The 16482-nt window shown below is 46.5% G+C and overlaps 1 protein-coding gene across 1 annotated transcript in view; it reads left to right on the forward strand.

Annotated features, from left to right (window-relative positions):
* Positions 1–1208: 1208 nt before the first annotated feature.
* The window catches only part of TSNARE1 (t-SNARE domain containing 1), a gene marked incomplete at its 3' end in the record, with an annotated part of 298862 nt that continues 283588 nt past the window's right edge, over positions 1209–16482 (forward strand). Inside the window, exon 1 of the mRNA XM_051774128.1 lies at positions 1209–1259. The remainder of the gene's footprint in view (positions 1260–16482) is intronic.

Below are 16482 nucleotides of genomic sequence, written 5' to 3' on the forward strand. Positions count from 1 at the left end.
GAGGCTCAGGTGGCCCCTCAGCCCTTTTAAAGCTTTTTTTAGCAGGGCCACTGGTGCAGAACTACATTTCTGAACAGGCAGCTGGGTTGCCAAGCCCTTGTTAAAATGAATTGTTGGTTAAAGGCTCTATCAAGAAAATCCTCTTTATAACTCCTTTTGCGAAGCCAACCACCACGTAAAAGCTGCTGTCGCTTCGCAAATAAAAAGCAAACCCCTCCCAGGTACAGTTGTATCCTGGACTGCTGTATCAAAGCACTTTTTTTTTGGTGAATCTCCAGTCTCAGTCTGCAATTTGTGATGTTTTGAAGAGAATTAGTGGCTTTAGTGGCAGAGAGTCGGTGGGTTTTATTTTATTTATTTGTGTATGTGGTATGCTGGGCTACTGTGTGGCTACAAAGGAGGGCGCAGACCTGCGAGAAAATCATAAATTATTAAGGCCAGAAAAGTCCTGTGAAATCATTGAGTCCAACCATTAACCAAGAACTGCAAGTTCACCATTAAACCCTGTCCTTAAGTCCCAAATCCACAAGTTATCTGAGCAATTCCAGGGATGGGGATTTCTCCACTAAACCCTGTCCCCAAGTTCCACATCCACACTTTTTTTGAGCGTTTCCAGGGATGGGGATTCCACCGCTGCCCTGGGCAGCCTGTTCCAATGCTTGACCACTCTCACAGTAAAGAAATTATTCCTAATATCCAATCTAAACCTCCGCTGGTGCAACTTGAGGCCGTTTCCTCTCGTCCTATCTCTTGTTATTTGGTAGCAGAGCCCGACCCCCACCTGGCTACACCCTCCTGTCAGGGAGTTATAGTGATAAGGTCCCCCCTGAGCCTCCTTTCTGCAGACTACAGCCCTCCAGCTTCCTCAGCCGCTCCTGGGGGTTCCCCACGTAGGGTTGGGAAGGGAGGAGGACAGTGACGATGAGGAGGAGGAAAGTGGGAACACGAACCATCCCCCCGCAGCGGCTCCCGAGGGGCGACCACGACCGCGCCCTGAGGAGGGAGGTGCTGAGCGTGGGAGGTGGGCGGGGCCCATCTGGGCCGTCCCCTCCTGCCATTGGTGGCCGGGTGAAGGGGCGGGACGCCGCGCCTCGATGCACCCTGGGAGTTGTAGTCCACAGTGGCGGCGGGCGGCGGCGGAACTATTGGATGAGGACTACAAGTGTGGGGGAGATGGGCGGTCACGTGGTGTGGGGCGGGCGGGGCCGCGGCGGTCACGTGATGTTTGGGTGCCGGCGGTGACGGGCGCGCGGCGGCAGGTGAGGGGCGCGCGCCGGGCCGACCGGGCGGACACGGGGACAGACAGACAGACAGACAGACAGACAGACAGACAGACAGACAGACAGGGCTGGGCTGGCACAGGGGCGGTGTGACACGGGGACAGGGCTAGCACAGGGGGTGTGCGACATGGGCACAGGTTTGTGTGTGACCTGGGGACTTGGGGACAGCGCTGGCCTGGCGCAGGGGGTGTGACATGGGGACAAGTGTGCGTGTGGCACGGGGACAGAGGTGTGTATGAGAGGGGTGAGTGTGACATGGGCACATGGGGACAGGGGTGTGTGTGTGTGTGTGTGACCAGGGGACATGGGGGCAGGGCTGGGCTGGCACAGCGGGGGTGTGACATGGAGACAGGTGTGTGTGTGACATGGGGACTTGGGGACAGGGCTGGGCTGGCACCGTATGTGTGACAGGGGGACAGGGCTGGGCTGCACTGAGGGTGTGTGGCGTGGGGACAGGTGTGTGTGTGACATGGGGACTTGGGGACAGGGCTGGGCTGGCGCTGGAGGTGTATATGACATGAGGACAGGGCTGGCACAGTTTGTGTCTGGCGCAGGGACAGGTGTGTGTGTGCCATGGGGACAGGGCTGGGGAATAGGGCTGGCACTGTGTTTGTGTGCGACAATGGGACAGGGCTGGCCTGGCACTGGGTGTAACTTTGTGACAATGGGACAGGACTGGCACAGGGTGCGTGTGTTGTGTGTGACCTGGGGACATGGGGACAGGACTGGGCTGGCAGTGGGTCTAAGTGTGTGACCTGGGGACAGGGCTGGCACAGGATGTGTGTGGCATGGGGACACAGGGGGTGTGTGTGGCAATTAGGGACTGTGCCTGCCCTTGCCCAGGGCTGTGTGTGTGACAGTAATTTGGTGGCAGGGCTGGCCTTGCCCAGGGCTGTGAGCAGGGAGGGACACACATGCCAAGGGTACTGTGTCCCACAGCTGTGTCCCATGTCACCGGTGACCAGGTGAAGGTGAGATGTCCCTACACCCACTTTGCCACTGTCCCACACTTGCTCCACACAATGAAGCCCCAATTTATCAACCTCCAGCACAACGACAATGTTGGAAACTGTTCTGTGACTGTGTTGTAACCTCACAGGCTCAGTTTGAACCTCACAGAGGGTATAATGATGTTTATTTACTATTTTTTTCTCACTTCCAGGCTGAGTCAGGAAGTTTGAAGCAGTGGGATGGATGTGGAAATACAAGGAGAGGAAGTAAAATCACTTTTAAAAGTACAAAGCACCGCTTTCTGCAGTGGTCCTCGACTGCAGAAACTTTTTTTTTGTTGCTTTTGTACTTTAAAAACTGTTTGTGGTTGGAAGCTTTTCATAAAAGCTCCCCTGAGCTGCGTGGTACAATTAACCTCCGGCATCTGGCACCGGGGTGGACTTTTCCAGGGAAAACCTCCTGTTCCCACAGAACTCAGTGCCTTTGTGTGCAAATCAAAAAGCAGAGGGTTTGGGAAACCTAAAAGCACGTTTCATTCTGCCACCAGCACAGTGAAAATGTGCTGCAAAGCCTCTGCTTTTTTGCATTTGGAGTTTTCCGTGACATTTGGAGCTCGAGGTGGATCCTCATGTCTGGAAGTGCTGTGGAAACAAGCAGTTGTTTGTTTGTAAACCCCAGGATAAGGCAAGCGTGGGGTGGTGGCCTCAAGGGTTGCTTTGTGCTTCATCCTGCTGAATCCTGAATTTTTACTGGCTCTGTAGTGTGGGCTGGGAAGGATTGACTAAAATATGGAGATTCCTCTCACTCCATTTTTTTTTTTATTCTGTACCAATAAGGTTTATATTTTATCCAGCATTTGTCTCCTTTTCCAGGCTGGTATTTCCCTTTGCAGTGGGGCTGTGAACATTCAGTGTCTCATCCTTCCTTGGTAGTCGCTGTGTTGCTGTGGTCAAGGTGCCAGTACAGGTCTTTAAATCACAATGACTTGGGCCAACTGCTGTCTGACCCCTCAATGCCTTCCTGCCCCACCATCTTCACCAGCTGTGATGTCGTTTTCCAACTCATCTCAACTCCAGGTTGGATTCTAGACTTCTTCTAGGGTACTAATCATGGAATCACAGAACGGTTTGGGTTGGAAGGGACCTTCAAGATCATTTAGTTCCAACCCTCTGCCATGGGCAGAGTTCCACTAGATCAAGTTGCTCCAAACCCTGTCCAACCTGGCCTTGGACACTTCCAGGGATGGGGCAACCACAGCTTCTCTGGGCAACCTGTGCCAGGGCCTCTCTATCCTCACAGGGAAGAATTTTTTCCTAATATCTAATGTAAATGTACCCTCCTTCAGCTTAAGGTCATTCCCCCTTGTCCTACCACTCCATGCCCTTATGAAAGTTCCCTCTCCATGGTGTGAAGGCAGATGCTTCAGATCTTTAAATCCCCAGTGACTCAGGGCAAGTGCTGTCTGACTCCTTGTTTCATTCCTGCACCACCGTCTTCGCCAACTACAACATCCTTTTCCATCTCGTCTCATCTCCAAGTTGGTCTCTGGACTTTTTCCAGGGTGCTAAATGTGCTAATTCCCACTTTCCAGTCATCAACCAAGCAACAAATAACCCCTCTTGCTCTCTCCAGAGCCTCCCACCTTGCTGATTTGTTTGTGTTCATTAATGCAATTAAGACTTAGCCCAACCACTACTGATGAGGCTTTAATGGACATGGGAGAGGCTGAGCAGTGCAGCCACACGTCCTGCTTCTATCCAGGCTCCTGATCTGGAACTCCATCCCTGTTTCCTCCTGACTTGACACCGAGGGTGGTGAGGCCCTGGCACAGGTTGCCCAGAGAAGCTGTGGCTGCCCCGTCCCTGGAAGTGTCCAAGGCCAGGTTGGACGGGGCTTGGAGCAACCTGGGCTAGTGGAAGGTGTCCCTGTCCATGGCTGGGGGTTGGAACTAAATGATATTGAAGGTCCCTTCCAACCCAAGCCATTCCATGATTCTATGATTGCACATTATTCAACTGAGATTCCTACAGAAACTAGAACAGAGATTTCAATATTAAAGTCCTTTATTCCCATCCTCTCTTGTGCAGGAAACGTCATTCCTTTTCTCACAACTCTCTTGATTTATTTTTTTTTAATTAAAAATATTTTAAACCTCTCATAATTTACTCCCCCTCATGCACCTCACAGGTGTGACCAGGTCTCCAAGTCTTCTCTGGACCTGGAGAATCTTTACTGGGAGAGGAGGAGAAATAATACTTCTGTGTCGTGAGAAATCTGCACATTGATATTAGAGCACTTCAAATCTAATTAAAAAAGAAAGAACGAGTCAAGCTTAAAATGAATGAATCTGTGCTTCCCCTTGCTTATAAATATATATATCAAATGGTATTTTGAATTGTTGGTTCTTCAGGGATTTCAGGGATTTTTAAATAGCAAGTGTGAAAGGGTAAATAATATCAAGATAAAAATAATGCTTTCGATTCCCTGCCTGTGCCACGAACACATTCTGCTCGATGGAAATGGAATGAACTGTTGAAAAAAGTCTAATTTACTTTTCCCATCTTTGTTATCCTCCTTCCCACACTTCAGCTGGCTTGGGAAGCGAGGTGGGTTGGTGGATTTTAATGGGCCTTCTGAGAGTTACTGGTGCTGCAGGAGACCGTGGGAATCCATGACACCAGAGGGTTCTGGGTGGGCAGGATGAGCCTCTGAGGGTGTTTTATATGGGGTTGGAGTTGTCATCAGGGAAAAGGCTGCTCTGGAAGGGACTTGTGTGTCTGTGTCTGATCCCTGTGAGACTGGATGGATGAATGACTGACTTGGTCCTTCCACATGGTTGGTCATGTGTTTCCACCCGTGGTGTCAATCAAGGCTGGGGGATGAACAGATCGAGAGCAACCCTGCACAGAAGGACTTGGTGGTGCTGGTGGATGAGAGGCTGGACATGAGCTGACAACGTGCCCTCACAGCCCAGAAACCAGCCATGTCCTGGGCTGCATCCAAAGCTGTGTGGGCAGCAGGAGAGGGAGAGGATTCTACCCCTCCTACTCTGGTCTGGTGAGACACACCTGGAGCACTGCATCCAGCTCTGGGGTCCCCAGCACAGGAAGGACATGGAGCTGTTGGAGCAAGTCCAGAGGAGGCCACAAACATGATCAGAGGGCTGGAGAAACTTTGCTCTGGATGGGAGAGCTGGGGGTGTTCAGACTGGACAAGAGAAGGCTCCAGGTAGACCTTAGAACCCCTTCCAGTAGCTAAAGGGGCTCCAAGAGAGCTGGAGAGGGACTTTGGACAAGGGCCTGGAGTGATATGGCAAGGGGGAATGGCTTCAAACTGAAGGAGGGTAGATTTAGATTCAGTATTAGAAAGAAATTCTTCCCTGTGAGGGTGGGGAGGCCCTGGCACAGGTTGCCCAGAGAAGCTGTGGCTGCCCCATCCCTGGAAGTGTCCAAAGCCAGGTTGGATGGGGCTTGGGGCAACCTGGTCTAGTAGAAAGTGTCTTTGCCCATGGCAGTGTGTTGGAACTGGGTGATCTAGGAGGTCCCTTCCCACCCAAACCATTCTCTGACATTAGAGCGTGTGCATTTGCCTACAGCATGATCCATTTGGTCTAAATATACTCCAGCTCCTTAAACATGAGCTTAACCCACAACTCAAGTATTGGGATGTGCCTCTGTGGTGGCTCTTGGGGCAGAGGAAATACTGCAACTTGTCCTACAGTGGCATCACCAACCTTTCCAACTCCATTTTATTTTGTAGCAGACTTTTTGACATGTACAAATACAAACTGTGGCCACAAACTTGCTTTGGTGTTAAGATTTGCAAGGTTGGAGGGAAGCTCGTGCCCATCACTTGATGTTGAGTGCCCAGAAAGCTTCCTAGAAAATTTGTGCTCTTTTCCTTCTCCAAAGGAGCTGGAAGTGTGTGTCTTTTGCTGTCAGAAGGGTTATTTGTGGCTTTTAATAATACACTTTATTTCCAAAGGAATATGGGCGAGATAAGAATCCTACTCCCTATTTTTTTTTTCTACTTACCTTGCAAACGGTGGCATGGAAGATTAAAATAATGCAAAAGAGTTAAATTAATCTGATTTAACACTTGCAGGGAGGTTTCTATTTAAAACCCTTTTTCTTCATAGTGTCACTAGTCAGGAAATTCAGTAGGCAGGTGCCATCTCTTTGTTGCAGTGCATGGGCACATCCCTGCTTTGCAGCGTTTCTGATGGTGGAAAAAATAGCATTTAACTTAAAAAAAAAGGGGCAGGATGGATTTTTTTTTTTCATGCCTATTTTATGTGCAGCTCCATTAAAAAAGCGAAGATTGCACTGGTGATCAGTTGCTTTTTTAAATATATTCTGAAGATTGGTACAAAAAATAAGAAGAACTGGTGTATCAGCAGGTGGTTTTTAATGGTTTTTTTGCTGGGATGCAGAACTGTGGGGAAAAACTCTCCCAAGGGCACTTGAGGTGTGTTGGCTGCTCATCTGCTGGGATGCTCCAAGCAAAATCCAGAAAATATTTTCCAGCCTCTCCTTGAATGAAGTCAAACCAGGCTGCAATACCTATAGTTACATTCTTTTAGCAAATTTGCCTTTTTTTTCTAAAATAAATGCTTGTACTGGGTTAGGTGGTGATTTCTTCCCTCTCCCTGTCATCTCTTCCCTAAATAAAAGCAGAAAATAACTGCAAAACGTTTTATGCTCTCCATTGTGTAGTGTTTGTTTTGTTCTTGTCCTCCTCCCCCTGCAAAGCCAGGAGTTGCAAAAATACAATTTTTTTGAGGTTATTGAGGACTTTATTTGTCCTCCTTCCCCTTGCTGTGCACATTTATTTTGATTCTAGTCTTGAATAACTTGGCCATGTATTTTTTTTCCCCTTGTAGGATTCCTCCATCAGCTGGTGCATGGAGTAAAGGAGTGCAGGAGACAGCCGTGCTGTAGGATTTAATCCCAAAGCTGTTGCCATAGTCCTTATTTCTGCAAAATAAAACATTTTCTTCTTCCATGAGAGATTTTGGTCACGCTCATTGCTGAGACTTGTTACTTTTTTTCCCATTTATAATGAATCTTCTTGTGATGCTTCTGTGTGGAGGAGGGAGGTGCCTCCCTTATTTTCCTACATGTGGAAAAAAACCAGGCAAATTCGGAGGTGTTGTGACTCAGATTTTTGGTTTAACCCATTTCTTTGCTGTGTGAAATGTCAGAGACTCAAATATGGTATGAGGGAACTCCCAAACCTGCTATTGTGTGGCTGCTTTGTGAAAAATCCCATATGAGCAGATTGCTCAGGAGCCCTGGAATGGAGGCATACACAGCCAGGAATGCTTTTTTCCTTAATCTTTCTTTCCCTCCCCTTGAAATTCCCATATTATTTGTGGTAGGACAAGGGGGAATGGCTTTAAACTGAAGGAAGGTGGTTTAGATTGGATATTAGGAAGAAATTCTTCCCTGTGAGGGTGGGGAGGCCCTGGCACAGGTTTCCCAGAGAAGCTGTGGCTGCCCCATCCCTGGAAGTGTTCCAGGCCAGGCTGGATGGGGCTCTGAGCACCCTGGGATAGTGGAAGGTGTCCCTGCCCATGGCAGGGGGTGGAATGGGATGATCTTGAAGGTCCCTTTCAACCCAAACCTTTCTGGAATTCTATGATTTACCAGCATGTGACATCCCTTGACTAAGACCACAGTCCTCATGTGATGGTGGTGCCTGTCCAGCTTGTGTGCCCAAATTTTGAGGTGTCTTAGAGGAGAAAAAGCTCTTGGGTGTTTTGGGGAAGACTTGGATGATGCCTTACTGGGTCTGCAAGCTGTGCAATAGCAGCTTCAAGTTCAGAATCGTAGAATCATGGAATGGCTTGGGTTTGGGATGGGACCTTCAGGATCATCTTGTCCAACCCCCTGCCATGGGCAGGGACACCTTCCACTAGACCAGGTTGCTCCAAGCTCCATCCAACCTGGCCTTGGACACTTCCAGGGATGGGAGGTTTTCAGGACCAGAGGGAGCAGTGGTTGTAACCAACTGTACGTAATTGCAATTATGTTTGAGCTGAATTATTAACAAATGCTTTTCAGCATCCCATATCCCAGCCTGGAGATTTTCCTTATGCTCCAAGCTCTTCTAATTTAGGAGAGAGGAGATAAAATCCCTGCTGTCTATCTGTTTGGAGATGAGGAGGGTCAACGAGGCTGCAGGAATGGTCTGGCTTGCTGGGTAACACCTTGTTCAATACAACACTGCATATGCCAGATTTTCTTGTGGAAGCTGAACATTTTCAGGTTTTCCTTCTTGCAAAGTGAATCAGGAGCTAAACCTTAATACAGCTTTTCATGTTATTTTTCCCCCACTAAACAACTGATTTGTGATCCCTTGTGACACTATTAGCTTCCTAGGCTCTCATGAGAACCTCCTAATTTCTAAAATACCTGATTTATACAAGTTTAAACACTCTGTTAGATAGCTGGAGATGTGATTCACCTTTCCCAAATGTTTTGATGTCTTCTGTCTTCTGCCTGATGTATTCCCCAGCTACTCTCTTCCCGAGTGCCTGTTGCTGCTGGAGAGACCCCAATGTCAGTCCCATCAAATGCTCTGCAGGTAGTGGATGGCCAGTCAAAAACTATGAGAAATTAAACTTACAAATATATGTATATTATTAAAAATCAGTTAATTTCTCTGTTATAGTGCATAAAGTCATATATATAAAATTCACATATTTAAAATCATAATGGGTGTGGTTTTGTTTGCTTTTATGCCCTGTTGTTGTGGCTTTTGTTTTAGAGAATTGAAAATTCCAGTCTTTGCTGAATGTCCTTTGGATTGTTGCAGGCAGGATCAGGCCATGGTGAACACTCATAACTGTGCCCAACCTCCTGGTGCTCCCCATCCTCTAAAGTAGCATCTCAGGCAGGTTTTAAACTTATCCAGAATTGTAGTGAGGGTGAAAAATCAAGTCACTTTACTAGATCTACTTTTCCTAATGATAAATAAGGAAAAAAAACCCCCAAAATATTAAAATAGTGGTGCTTAAATTATGTTGATGCTACTACATGTTCCTGCTTTGATTTCTCAGTGTCAAGGACCTTCAGCTTCCATTAACAGCAAGTGCTCAAACATGGAAGTAGGTGGCAAAATGTGGGTGTTGAAGCCCCAGAAGTGCTGTCCTAAGCTTTTTTGACACATTTTAGAGAGCAACTATGTGCTTTGCAAAGCCCTCTTGAGTATTGATTGGGGAAGTTTCATAGGTTTGGGTTGTTCTTCTAAAAATATATTGGATTCCAGTCCTTGCCAAGTGCCCAAACTGGTCCCTTGGAGAGGCACATGGTGTGAACAGGACTGTGGTATTGGAGTAAACCAAGATGCCTTTGAATTTGAAAAAGCAAATTGACAGTGTTGCTGCAGATATTTTACTGATGAACATCTTTAGAGCCTCAAGCAGATGTGTTTCATAGAATCCTAGAATGGTTTGGTTTGGAAGAGATCTTTAAGATCATCTTGTTCCAACCCGTGCCATGGGCAGGGACGCCTCCCACTAGCCCAGGTTGCTCAGGGCACCATCCAGCCTGGCCTTGAACATTTCCAGGGATGGGGCATCCACAACTTCTCTGGTTTCTTCTCCTTTGACCCAAACACAGGGCAACGGAAGAGACTTCAATTCAGTGTTGGTTTTTATTTCCCCTTGTGGAAGTACTTGCAGTTTAATTGCCAGGATCCTCTTCCCCTGTGCATGGAAACCAAGGTCTGCTTTTTATTTTCTTTTTTTTTTTTCCTGCTTTCCTTGCACATTATTCAGATGTACCTTTGTTTCCTTTCATATATAGAGATGTCCCACAGGCTCTGAGGTCTGCAGGCTTGCCCTTGTCTCCTTGGCCAGTTTCTTTCCTACTGCACTGTGCTTGTCATCCTTTTAAAAATTAATTAGAATTTCATATAATCTCATACTTGGAAGCAGAGCTGTGTGTCCTCCTGTTTGTGAGGCATTTGGACACAGAATATAAAGACAGTGTGCAGAAAGCAGCCTGGAGGTCCTCCTGTCTTCAGGGCACTCCCCTCACCTCTGGCTCCTGGTAAGACCAGAAAGAGGTTTTGTGTTTTCCTTGGTGGTTCCTTCATGGCTTCTTCAGCCCCATCAGGCTGCAAGACCCTCCTGCTGGGAAGGTTTGGCTTTTGCTGCTTTTCTCTGCCAGCAGAAAGGACATTCCTTTTCAAAATCTGTGGTTCTTCCTGGGTCAGGGCAAAAATCTAATTCCTTGGAAGCAAGGGGTAGTTTTTGGGGTAAGGTGATGAGTGGTCTCCACTGATCTTTTACTTGCAGATCATAGAATGGTTTTGGTTACAAGGGACTTTTCAGACTGTCTCATTCCAACCCTCTGCCATGGGCAGGGACACCTTCCACTATCCCAGATTGCTCCAAGCCCCATCCAACCTGGCTTTGAACACTTCCAGGGATGGGAGCCCCTTGGCTACCTCCCTCTACAACAGCTTTGGTGGAGGGAGACTTATGGGCCTGATGTCCTTCTTGCTCCTGTCCCACACCCCAGAGAGGCAAATAGTTGTCATGAGTGGGTGTTATCTCAATGGACCTTATCTCAAAGCCCACCAGCTCAGTGATAAAGCCCTTGTAGTTGAAGTAATGTCCTCTGGTGGTTCACCACACTCCATTTCCATTAACTTACCATCCTGGGCAGACTGAGGCTGGTTATTTTGGCTGCCTGGATCACTTTGCAGTTTCTAAGCAGACAAGGGTGACCTTGCACTTGCTGATTTGGTTGCTCCGATGCCGTCTCCCCACGCGGCATCTCATAAATAGCTCCACTTCTCAGCTTCATTTCCCAGACCTGTTCACACCTTGCCAAAAATAATTACAACCTCTGAGACTGGGGTTTACTGGGCGAGGGGGGAGGAGGGCGTAGAAAAACCTGCAATCCATGTTTTTTCCCGCGCTATGTCATCAACGTGGTGCTGCCGGTGGGATCGGGATCTCCCTTCTGGGGCGTGAATCAGGCTGTGCTGGTGTTCACCCGGTGTCACTCCCACTCTGAGCACAAGGTTTCTTTCACAGAATCAGCTGGGTTGGAAAAGACCTCTGAGACCATCGAGTCCAACCTTTGACCCAACCCCACCTTGGCACCCAGCCCATGGCACTGAGTGCCACTCCCAGGCTCTGCTTCAACACCTCCAGGGACGGTGACTCCTCCACCTCCCTGGGCAGCCCATTCCAAGGTCTGATCCCTCTCTCTGTGAAGAGACCATCTGAAATTCAGCATGATGTTCAGCAGCATCTTAAATTCACATCCCAGGTGATGCCTCCCTCACCTTTATTGCCTCTTAATGTGTTTTCCCACATCTCGTGCTCTGATAAACCTCCTGCTTTCCTTGGTGGTAAAACTGGCTCTTCCTGCGACCTTCCTCCTTCACCTGCTGCATTCCTCCGTCCTCCATCCATACATTTTCTGCTTCTTGCCACGTTTTTTTAGCTCCTTGGAGGTCCTGGAGAGGCGGGTGGATGCCACCACTCCCGATTTTGCCAGTGGTCATGCGTGGAGCCGGTGAGGAAAGGCAGGAATATTTTTAGTGTGCTCCGCTCAGGGGGCCGCCCACAGCCCAGCATTAAAATAATAGTGGGGACAGTGGGGAAAGCTCTGCAGCAAAATGTTGAGATGCAAATTGCCATCCTAAGAGCAAACCTCAGGGTGATTTTTGGCAGTGCTTCCAAGGCTGTGTTTGGAATAAAGATTATAGTGAGGGATCTCGCCCGCGGGGTGTGCTCGGCTCATTTATCCTGGAGCTCAGCAGAGCTGGGAATTCAGTGTTGGGAGCCAACAGGGTGAAACGTGTGCACCTTTAAAAAGGTATTAGATTAGCATTGGCGAAACAAAATGTCACGTCACCTCTGTAGCTTAAATTTCCAGGGTTGCAGGAGCAATAAATTCAGTTGGATTTCATTTGCAAGTGGTTCCTGGGTGCTTTCCAAGGAAGAGGTGGCTCTGGTGGCTGCAGAGATGGTTTGGGAGGTTTTGAGGCATTATCTGAGAAAAAATGAGATTGTACCAGATGATTCTGTGCTGCTTTGACTTTTCAAGTTGGTGATGGACAAGTTGGCTGTTGGAGACCTTGAAATAAGAAATCAATAAAATATCCTTTTTTGTTGTTGTTGTTTTATTGTCATGGTACAACTTCTTGTGAGCTTTGGAGTTTGTTTGGGTTTTTTTTAGCTCTTGGATGTTGTTACAAATTTGTACCTTTTGGAGGCTGGAGAGGGATGATTTTGAGTGGAAATAAAAGTAGTTAGCAGCTAATTTTTCATTCTTTCAATGGAGCGTGGAAGAAGCAGGTGGCTGAGACTTTGTGGGAACACATTCTGACTTCGATACAAGTTTGTGTTGATCAGATCTTAATTTACTTGTATCCTTTAATTGTACATTCCAACACCAAAAGACTTTTAAATATCAAATTTTGAGGATGTTCTCTGCCAAAACTGCATGCTTTAAGTGCAGATCCTGTTGGCAGGAATCTCAGGAGCTGTTGACTTCCCTCCTTTGTATCCCCATCCTCCCTTGCCTGGTTATTCCCTCCTTAAAAGTCAAACAGCAGTTGATAAAATAACAGAGCTCATGAGTGTGTAGCCCTGTGAAGATCAGTGTGTCCCTCTTGGATCTCACCAGAGCTGAGGGACTAAAAGAAAAACATCTTCCTAGTTTGGTTCAGGCATATCTTGGATCCTCTTTGTCTGTCCTTTGCTGCTTCCTGCACCTCTCTGGCATTAAATCCAAGCTGCTGGTTCTTCCAGAGCCCTTCTCATGCTGCCTTGTGCTTCGTTGGGATCTTGATTCTTCCCTCTGGCATCACGAAACTCAGTTCTTGACCTTGAAAGGCTCCAAGTCTCCATCCCTCCATTCTTCCCTTTTGAGGCTCTCACCCACGAACATTTGTAGGGATGCTCCTAATTTTCCTTGTTCTTTGGTGGTATATCTTCAGGGAACCTCACAGCTGACTGTCATGCCACTGTTTCTGTCTTTCCAAATATTTCCCATCTAATCTACATTCAACATTTTCTGCACTCAATCTCCTATTTTAAATTCTTTAACTCAGGAATTATCTCCTTACTCTGTGTTTATACAGCATTTAATGTGATGCAGATGTGATTCCAAAGTGATGCCTTTGATAATACCTTTAAAATTGTTGTTTTGGTAGTTAACAATCTTGAGAATGATGTCATTATCTATTTATATATATATATATATATATGATGTTTGTATGTATATATATATATATATATATATATGATGTTTGTATGTATATATATGGTGTCCAGGGACAAAAGTTAAGATATTGCGGCCTGTTAACATTTAAAAATCTCACAAATAAGAAAAAATAATAAAAATACCACATATTTTTTCTGGCCCTAATCTTGTCTCCTTTGCTGGTTATGACATCAGCTGCTTTGTGTGGGGAGACTGAAATGATGAACTCTGATCTCACCAGGTAAGAAGTATTTTTGTAAAGCTGTGCATTTAGACTAATTCTGTCTGCTGTACAGTGTGCTGAGGATTTGTGATCCTCAGCAGGCATTTGACAGATCTTAACTAGTTCTGCTCTGTCTTGTCAATCAAAATTAAACGCCCACCTCACTCCTTCCTACTTTCTCTCTCTTCCAGCCTTTTTATTTAGGTTGGTCATTAAAATTGCTCATAACCATAGAAACGAGGAAAACCCGCCCCTTACTTTCCAGCTTTTTAGTGTGATATTCCTGTACTGACATCATGTGAGTTATATCCACCAGGGCTTAAAAAAAACCCTAAAACCCCAAAACCTGCAAGTGGGCAGAGCTGTCATGAATTCCTCCCTGGAAAGGAGTTGTTTCTGCGGGTGCCAGCCAAGGATCATGTCCCTCTTGCATTCCTGGGTGGAGAATGCCGAGAGGGACACGGAGGAGAGATCCTGCTGTGGAGAAACCACCAGAGGAAGGGTTGGAGAGGGAAACAGATCTGTGGGATGGACGTGGTGGGAGGATAAGGAGAAGATGGGGCAGTGAGAAGTCATGGGCACGACGTAGCACGTGTTGATCATTTCAGTATTGGTTTTCATCCTCCCAGGTGTGCTCTGGAAGATGGGCATAATATGGATATTTCTGGAATGCTGGACAACCAGGTTTCTCTTCTTAAGGACCTGAATCCTCACGTGGCAGGATGGGCTGTTTCATGGCTTAGCTTGTTCTGAAAAATGTAAATGATTACTGATTTTTTTGCTTGTACAGGCAGTTTAAAAACACTTGACCCAAGGCTACATGAGGGTGATAGAAACTCTTCCCTTAGGAGCCATGAACAACCTGAGATTTCAGTGCTGGACTCTGTGTGCTGGAAAAATAATGCTGTTCTCATTTGGAGCAGGATTGCTCCGGGTGAGATCACTTGAGACAAATCAAATTTCCTCTCCCCCCCCCCCGCCCCCCAGCTTAAATTGCAATGGATCACCTGAGTATTACTTTTGGTTGGGATTCTTTTACAAATGGAAGGAATAATCCATCTGATTAAAAGAGTTAACTGCAACTCCCAGCATTGCTCTACATAACTTGCTGAATTTTGCTCCTTTGATGAATTCTGGGAACTTGGTGGAACACGGGAAGCAATACAGGGCGTCAAGGAGTGACTTTCCCGTGTAGGTGATGGCAGGGCTGGAGGGCTGGAGCACTGAGCAACCTCCTGGTCTAGTGGAAGGTGTCCCTGTCCATGGAACAAGATGAACTTTAAGTTCCCTTCTAACCCAGGCCACTCTAGGATTATGTGATTCTATGATCCTCTGCTGCTTGTGCTGTTCTGGGACTTCAGAACATGCTGAGATGTGACACTCATCAGACAAGGGGACTGAGCACTCTTGCACTAGAGCAGGTTGATATATCTCCTGCTTTTACATTTCTCTAATTGATTTCCAAAAGAAAACCAAAATGCATCCACAAAACCCAGAAAAAAAAAACCCTCCCAAGACTGTTGGATGTCAATACATAGACTTTGTTGAGCTGCCAATGTGTAGATGTCACCCAGTAGATTGGTCCTTCATATCTTTAGATCATGGAATCCTGAAATGGTTTGGGTTGGAAGGAACCTTAAAGTTCTTCTTGTTCCATCAGGGACACCTTCCACTCTCTCAGGCTGTTCCAAACCCCGTCCGACCTGGCCTTGAACATTTCCAGGTGTGTGTTAGAGGAGGAATAGGATTTGTACAAGCAGTCTTCCCTCTCTGTGGTGATGGTGCACACTCTTTATATGTACAGTGATTACAGAGAGGGAAAGCTGCCTCCTTGAGAAATCACACCGTGTCTGGATGTTTGGAAGGTCTCCAGGATGGAGATGTGGATTGCTCCTGAGTTAGCTGGATGTGGGAGTTTCATCACTCTCTCTACAGCAAAGTTTATCTCTTGGGAAGGGGAATTTTGACCTTTGGTCAGAGAAATAATGAGGAAGAAGGGATGTGTGTGATGTAGTAGGAGAAAGTGTTGCTGAGCAACATCTTAAAATTTAAAGGTCTTACTTATTTACCCCGTCTTTGAAAGCCGGCGCCGGGTGCTGTACTTCAACTTAAAGGCTCTTAATGATTATTTTTCCCCATGTGTTGGAGCTTCTGCCCTTGGCTTTTGAGGGTGTTGAAATAGGTTGTGTTCATCAAAGAGGAGGAAAGAGTAATTGGGTGGTTTTTCTCAGGGTATGAAAGCTCAGGGTAGGAGCTCCTTCTTTTGCTGCTCTCTCCAGCCCCAGTGTCATCCCATGTAATTTAACTTTCTCCACCATCCCATCACAAGGAGGGATTAGAAAGCTTTGATCATTAGTCTGGGAGGCTGAGTCTTGTGTGATGATGCTCCTCCTGCTTATAACAAGCCAAAAACATCAGCAATTTGATTAAAACACTTTCTTTGAGGAATAATTGTCTGTAATAATACTTTTATTTCCTAACTTTACACAGTGTAAAAGTGCCTCTACCTGAGTTGCCTAAGCCATTCTTTTTCTTCTTTTCTATTTTATTTTTTTATTAAAGCATAATAAACTACATTAAAAGCATCTTAAATTCCTTCTGAAACATTAGGTTCCAAATTTGGACCAATTAAAAAAAAAGGGTGATGAAAGTGTGTGTGGGAAATGGGTTTATTATATCATTAGAGTCTCCAGAGTTATCTGAGGTATTGGATCCTTATGGATGCTGTTCCTGAGGAGAGGAAACGGCCTCAAGTTGCACCAGGGGAGGTTTAGGTTGGATATGAGAAAAATTT

This window comes from Manacus candei, unplaced genomic scaffold (genome assembly GCF_025592945.1).
Source record: "Manacus candei isolate 608988 ecotype Guabito, Panama unplaced genomic scaffold, ASM2559294v1 h1tg000188l, whole genome shotgun sequence".
Taxonomy (NCBI): Eukaryota; Metazoa; Chordata; class Aves; order Passeriformes; family Pipridae; genus Manacus; species Manacus candei.